Source organism: Terrapene carolina, unplaced genomic scaffold, assembly GCF_002925995.2.
Source record: "Terrapene carolina triunguis isolate 2854851 unplaced genomic scaffold, T_m_triunguis-2.0 Scaffold189, whole genome shotgun sequence".
NCBI lineage: Eukaryota > Metazoa > Chordata > Testudines > Emydidae > Terrapene > Terrapene triunguis.
This window is the reverse complement of record NW_020664540.1, coordinates 13,561,873-13,569,020: the sequence shown is the minus strand read 5'-3', so window position 1 is coordinate 13,569,020 and position 7,148 is coordinate 13,561,873. Positions and strand designations below refer to the sequence as shown.

The 7,148-nt window shown below is 50.3% G+C and overlaps 1 long non-coding RNA gene across 1 annotated transcript; it reads left to right on the top strand.

Moving 5' to 3' along the window:
• Window positions 1-4,018: 4,018 nt before the first annotated feature.
• LOC113407044 lies at window positions 4,019-6,932 on the top strand. The gene is made up of 3 exons (XR_003369915.1): window positions 4,019-4,074; window positions 5,814-5,928; window positions 6,290-6,932. It is a non-coding gene; the product is annotated as an uncharacterized LOC113407044 (long non-coding RNA).
• Window positions 6,933-7,148: the final 216 nt, after the last annotated feature.

Genomic DNA, 7,148 nt, shown 5'->3' with positions numbered 1-7,148 from the left:
TGGGGGAGAAGGGGCATAGTGGGGGTCACGGGGGCTGTGGGGCTGGAAGGACACGTGGGGGTGGGGGCGTTGGGGCAGTGAGGGGGGGGCGTTGGGGAAGGGGGTGGAGATCATGGGGGTTTGGGGGCAGAGAGAGGGTGTGGGGGTCACAGGGGCAGTGAGGGGGAGAGGGGGCATAGGGGAAGGGGATGAGGGTCATGGAGGCCGTGGGGGTGGGGGCATTGGGGCAGGGACGGGGAGAGAGGGGCTGGGGGTCATGGGGGCAGAGAGCAGGTATAGGGGTGGGGGTCATAGGGGTGTTGGGGCAGAGAGAGGGAATGGGGGTGGGGGTCATAGGGGTGTTGGGGCACTGAGGGGGAGAGGGGGCCTCGGGGAAGGGGATGAGGGTCATGGAGGCCGTGGGGGTGGGGGGCATTGGGGCAGGAAGGGGGAATGGGGGTGGGGGGCATGGGGCAGTGAGTGGGAGAGGGGGGAATAGGGGAAGATGATGGGGGTCATGGAGGCTGTGGGGGCTTTGGAGCAGGGAGGAGATGGGGTCCATAGGGCCTGTGGGGGGAATGAAAGGGGGCCTGGGGAGAGTGTGTTGGGGATTTGGGGTGTCACAGGGCTGTGTGAGGGGAATGCAAGGAGACGGGAGGAGGAGGCATTGGGTATTTGGGAGCCATGGGGGCTATGAGAGGGAATGAAAAGGGAAGGGGGTGCTGGGGATTTGGGAGGGTCATGAGGGCTATGGGAGGAGGTAGAGGGGGATGTTGGGGACTTGGGAGATAATGGGGAGAGGAAGGGGGGACATGCACGACTGTCCGGGAAGTGTTGACAAGGGAAAGTGGGAGCAAAGGGGCCAGAGGACCGGTTAGGGGACAGGGATGTGTGGGGCAGAGGAGAGGGGTTGTGAGGAAGCAGGACGTTGGGGTGGGGCGTGGGGGCTGTGGCATATGCTCTTTGTGCCTGGACAGTGTGGTTATTTGGTGCTTTCCAACCACTCAGAGCAGTGGTTCTCAACCTGTTTACCACTGTGGGCTGCAGGTTGAGAACCACAGTGTGTGTCGTCCCCGTCTCCCTCCCCCGTTCCCCCCACCCAATCCCTCCACAATCCTTTATGCCTAGCGCCCCTGCCGAGAGTGGGGCCAGGAACAGAGCGCTTGGCCAGGCAGCCAGGACCTGGACCCCCATGTGGGACTGGGCATCTGGACGCCGGACCCTGCAGAGGGGCCAGACACCAGACCCCCATGCGGGGCCGGACCCTGGGACCCCGCTGTGCGGGGTCGGTTGTCCAGACCCGGAAGTGCGGGGCCGGGCATCCGGTAGCTGGACCCACACCCTGGAGCTGGGCAGCTGGAGCCAAGGATCCTGCAACACGGGGCCAGGCAGCCAGAGCCCTGGTCCCTGCTGCATGGGGTCTGGCAGCTGGACCCTGGGACCCCACTGGGTGGGGCCAGGCAGCCAGACCTGGGGACCCTACCGTGCAGGGCCAGGTGTTTGGACCCCGGGCAGCCCGCAGCCGGACCTGGACACCCTCCCACCTCGTGTGGGGCCTGGCAGCTGGACCCAACCCCTGCAGCTGAGCACCACCTAAAACCTGGCGGTGGTGCAGCACCCCAGCAAAGCTCTAACTCCCAGTACTCTCACTGCCCAGAGCCTCCCTCCCCAACCTACCCATTGACCCAATCTCTCCCACCCCCTGCAGCACTCACCAGCCCCCTGCTGGCAGCAGCACTCCTGCAGGCTGCCTTACTCTTTCTCTCTCTCCCCCTCTGCCAGCCCCGCCCCCTGCCAGATCCAGGGCCGTCCTTAGGCATATGCAGCTGTGTAGGGCACCATGAAATTTGGGATTTCATGGTGCCCTAGGCAGCTGCGTGCTGCATACGCGGCAGCACCAGCCCCGGCGACCAGCCGTATCCCTCGTCCAGCCCCCCTGCAAGGGGCAGGGCCATCCCTAGGGGAGGCATGGGGCCCTGGACAACTCCCTCCGCCCTGCCTCTTACCCTTCCCCCCTGCTCCGCCCCCGGGCCGCCCCCATTCCACCTCTTCCCCCAGCAACCCCGCACTCACTGGCACCGACGGGCAGCGGAGCAACCCGGCCCCAGCCCGCTCTACTCCGCCAGCTCCCAGCCGCGGCGCTCCACTTCCCGCTGCCAGTGCATGCGGGGAAAGGATCGCCCCCTGCACTCACCAGCGGTGGGAAGCGGAGAGATGTGGCCCCAGCCCGCTCCGCTTCCCTTGCCCCGCCCCCAGCCATGTCGCTCGGGTTGGGGAAAGGACCGCCCCAGGCTCTCACCGGCGGCGGGAAACGGAGCGCCGTGGCTGAGAGCTGGCGGAGTAGAGTGGGCTGGGGGTGGGCTGCTCTGCTTCCCGCTGCTGCCGGTGAGTGGGGGATCCCTTCCCCCAAGCCCCCTGCCCCGAGCGACACGGCTGGGGCCGGGGCGAGAGAACTGGGGGTGGGGGGGGGGAGGCCTGCGGCCCCACACAGCCCTGCCGCAGGGGGGGCTGCGTAGGGCACCCAAATGGCTTGGGACGGCCCTGGCCAGACCAGCGTGGCAAATTTTGGATTTTTTTTTTAGCACACAGGTGTGTGCTAATTGGGCCGCATGCAGCCCAGGGGCCGCAGTTTGAGAACCACTGACTCAGAGAGATCCATGGATCAAGTTGGTTGTGAGGGGTTTGGGGTGTGACGGACTGAAATGTCGACCAGTCTAGGCTGCCAACGGACTGGCGTGACAACCTGGCTTTCAAGGAAATAAAGGACTGCTTGAAAAATATGAGGGTGAAAGGCAAATTGTCTGCTTCCCATTTGGCCCCCGTTTTAAATTTAGCAAGGACCTGCTTTTATAAAACCTTATAGCAACACAAACTGCCTTCCACAGTTTGTACTTTAACACAGTTGCTTAAAAACAGCATTCCCACAAAATCCCAATGGAAATATGTTTTGAAGCAAACAAATAGTGCCCATGTGGTGGTGTGTGAAAGTTGCAGGCTACAGCAAGTGGGAGCTGAAAGTGAAACTGACCATAAGCAAAACTGGATTCACTTTTATTGTTATGCACATTGTGGGGACACCCACAGTAAGTTAGGCGCTTTCCAAACACAGAGGAAGACAGTCCCAGCCACAAAGAGCTTACAGTGTAAAAACGACAAACTATAAGGGAAAGGGATGTAGTACGCAAGCAGAGTGATGAATTGCGTGTTTCGCTGTAGCTTATTTTTAGATTTCCCTCTGATCATCCTCCCTTCACAGGTTAGCCCCCTCTGCTTTCCCCACAGCATTTCCCACCTTCAAATCTAATGGTCTTTTATGCCCCTCTGTACCTGTACCTCCCTCATAAAGATGACCCTAGTCAATCATGTGATAAGTAAGTGAAATAGTAAGTAGATGGCTTAGGCCCAGATCCTACAGACTTTTAAACTTTGCAGGCTTAATAAACGGAAAATTATACCGAGCTAACTACATGTATTAGGGTTGTGATTTTTTTAAGTAGTTATACCAGTACAGACCTATTGTGAACACAGTCATATCCATATAAAGATGTAGCTTATTGGTCTTCCTGTGTGGAAATGTGATATTGGTGTAAGCATTTTTATACCATTATAACTGTCATAAGAGGAGCGTTGTACTGCTTTAACTATAGCAGTGTAGTTCAAGCAGTTTAGACAAATCCTAAACTAGTTTCCTGTGAGTGTGTGGCAGAATTTTATCTGCAGGAAGGATTTAAGAGAGGAGAGGGAAGTGGTTTTGTGGGCTGATCCCAAAAGGGTGTTTTTTCTATAGAGCTGCTTGAAACTTTATTTTGTGTTTGTGGGAATTTTGAAAGCATGCTCATGCCATTGTTCTTATTTCTAAATTAACCAATTTTTCATTTTCTGCAGGTTTTTTAAAATTATTGTTTTCCATTTTCAAAATCAACAGTTTTCAAAAAATAAAATGATCAAATTTCTAATTTTTTAAAATGTATATAAAATAGATCAGATTTTTGCATCATAGACCCCTCTTCTTTTTTCAGTTGGTCATAAGTTGCTGGGACGGAGAGGGAGAATGTTTGGAGCTGAAACTTTCCATGCTTAGGCTTAGCTCTAAAGGTGACTTTCTTTTCTTTTTTTAGAGAGTGAGCTAAAATGTTTTTGGATTGTGAGCAATTGGGGTGGGTAGAAACACTTTCCTACTCTAAGAAATTTTTCGTGTGTGTGTGTGCGCGCGCGCGCGCATACACACACAGTGTTTGAATTAGGCCATCCGTGGATAATTTAGGCAATCTTAATATACTTAGGCATAAGAATAGCCAAATTATCATTACTTCAAATTCACGGCAGATCAGAGATCATTGTGCAAATCTATATTTTAGAAGATCATGTTTCATACAACATATGGCACAACCTTCAGCATGTATTATCTTGGAGCGGTTCACATTTCCCCCCATACATGTATTCAGTAATTCAGATATGCAGAAACTGTAAACATATAACACATAATGATATCTAGATGTCATTCCTAGAGGACTCGGAAGGGTATAAGGAAAATAATTTTTTTAACTATTTCTTAGTAGGCAAAAACCTCACCTTAGTATAAGATTCTATGGCTAGAGCCCTGCAAATCTGCAGATATCCACAGACCATGTTTGTGGATTGGATGCAGATACAAATTTTATATCTGTGCAGGGCTCTATCTATGGCCCATGTTATGCAGGAGGAGAGACTAGACTAATTGTTCCTTCTGGCCTAACACTCTATGAACTAGGAACTGTATTTAAATTAGAGTTTGAATTGACATAAAAGCGAAAAAAAGATTCTCTGCTCCCTTTACTCCACCATCCAATGATACACATGTCCCAACAAGGCTACTAACTAGGCAATGTAGTCTGGGGTGACCCTAGCAGGATGTCAGAGGGTAGGTCTACACTTACCCGGTAGTTCGGCGGCAAGCAAATCGAACTTCTGGGTTCGACTTATCGTGTCTTGTCTGGACGCGATAAGTCGAACCCAGAAGTGCTCGCCGTCGACTGCGGTACTCCAGCTCGGCGAGAGGAGTACGCGAAGTCGACGGGGGAGCCTGCCTGCCGCGTCTGGATGGAGGTAAGTTGGAACTAAGGTACTTCGAACTTCAGCTACGTTATTCACGTAGCTGAAGTTGCGTAATTTTGTTCGAATTGGGGGGTTAGTGTAGACCTGCCCAGACTGATGGGCTTTAGTTTTAATATATAAAATCAGCTATGTGGATGTTAGACAGGCTGCGCTGTTCTTCATAAGAGAAAACAGGAGAAGGGAGGGACTCTGACACCTCTCAAAGGTCCTTTTGTGTCCAAAAACTTTGTCCCCACCAGCTTCCAAGAAGGTCTTGCCTTTCCTAGAGAATATACTTTCTAAAGGAGTGTGGGCTTCATCCTGCACCATTAAAGTTAGTCAGAGTTTTTCCATTGATGTGAATGGATGCAGGATCAAGCCCTATAATAGAGGCTTTAATCTGTTATAGCATTTTTATTATTACTATTACAAACATTAGTCATGTAAGATATGTCTACACAGCATCTCGGAGCGCGCCTCACAGGCCGAGTCCACAGACTTTTGGTGGTGGGGCTCACACCAGCGCACTAAACAAAAGACGTTGATGGTGCTTTGATATTAGCTTGTGGGGTAGGCTTTAGAGCCCAAGCTGCAGCCCAAACAGCAACGTTAAAGCAATGTCTGCATAGCTGTTTTGAGCATGCTAGTGCAAGCTGTGCTGACATAAGTCCAGGCCCAGGCTGGCTGGGAGGTTTGTTCCCCGATGCAGTGTAGACAAACCCATATAGGTTTATAACCTTTTTTTCCTGTTTCCCCTGTAGCCTTACAACAACTGTGGTTTCTGGGAGCCTCTAAACAAGTCATCCTCAAGCCTCTCAAGGTCTGTGTACCTAGCCCTCTGCTTTGTTCGGAGACTTGCAGAATTTTGTTTACATGGTGAGTGACTAAGAAAAAGGAGCAATTGTTTTAACATTTAGATGTTTCGAAACATTGCATTATGTTGAGTTGCTCCAAACTGAAAACACTGGGGTAATAGTATTACACATGGGATAGCGTCAATTTAAAAATTTGGCCTAGATCTTGAGTTGGTGTAGCTCTGTTGAAGCAAATAATGCTGTAGCCTTGTCAGCTTCATACTATGGTATAGATGGGCTATTGTATTCCTGTACTCCCAAAACAATTTTGCATGTTTGTTTGAATGAAATTGGACAAAGCTCTGATCTGTACAGTCTTATAACTTAGTCTTGCATAGAGCTGTTGTATGACATTTTCCCTAATACTTTTCCTTTCCTCCCAGAACTTTGTTGCTCAACCATGTGAGCTTAGAGATGCAGTCAGTCTTATCTCAAATCCTCTACTGAAACTCAAAAGCAAGGTTGAAAATGTAAAGCTGAGGCACTTGCGTCAGCAGCAGTAAAGTCGCTGTGAGCTCTTCTCCCTGTTCCTAACAACTGCTCGCTCTTGAAAAGCAGCAATAGCCAAATAAGGTGCCGAAGCACAGGACTGAGATTTAGACATAAATGATATCTACCAGATCTGCCTTCAGTTTAGCTCCCACGCCTGACACTTCTTGTGGACTTCTGCCTTTTCTTTCTGCAACTCGAAGTGGAATGCTTTCTCTGTGACTCTACGGGCAGTTTTATTTAGAAAACAGCTATCCTCGCTGGCACTGGTTGGACTCTGCAACAATTGGTTCGTTAGATAAATATAGCCCACTTTTCTGTTTATAAACAATACAACCCAAAATCTTGTTTGCTCAAATGTTCATAAGTAGCAAATTTAACAGGACCCAGACCTGCTCAAAGGAAACCGCTGTTTCGAATCCTAAGGAATGTTCATGAACACTGCACTATTCGCCCAACTCTAGACTGTTGCCTTTCTATCTGAGCTGAGTTTACTCTTCAGCAAAGGCAACATTTCTGAAAAATCCTAGAAAGGAGAAGACAAGAGCAATCTTTTTCTCCGTGGCATTTTTGCATTTGTAATGTGTTACTTCCTATATGCTTTTAATAATCATTATTAAAATAATCATTTCATTTCTGTGTTTATATTTCCCTTACATAACACCTTCCATCTGAGGATTTCAGAGTGCTTTACAGACTTTATTTAATTAGCTTCAACCATTACTTTCCTCCCTCGGAAACATTTTGAAAAAA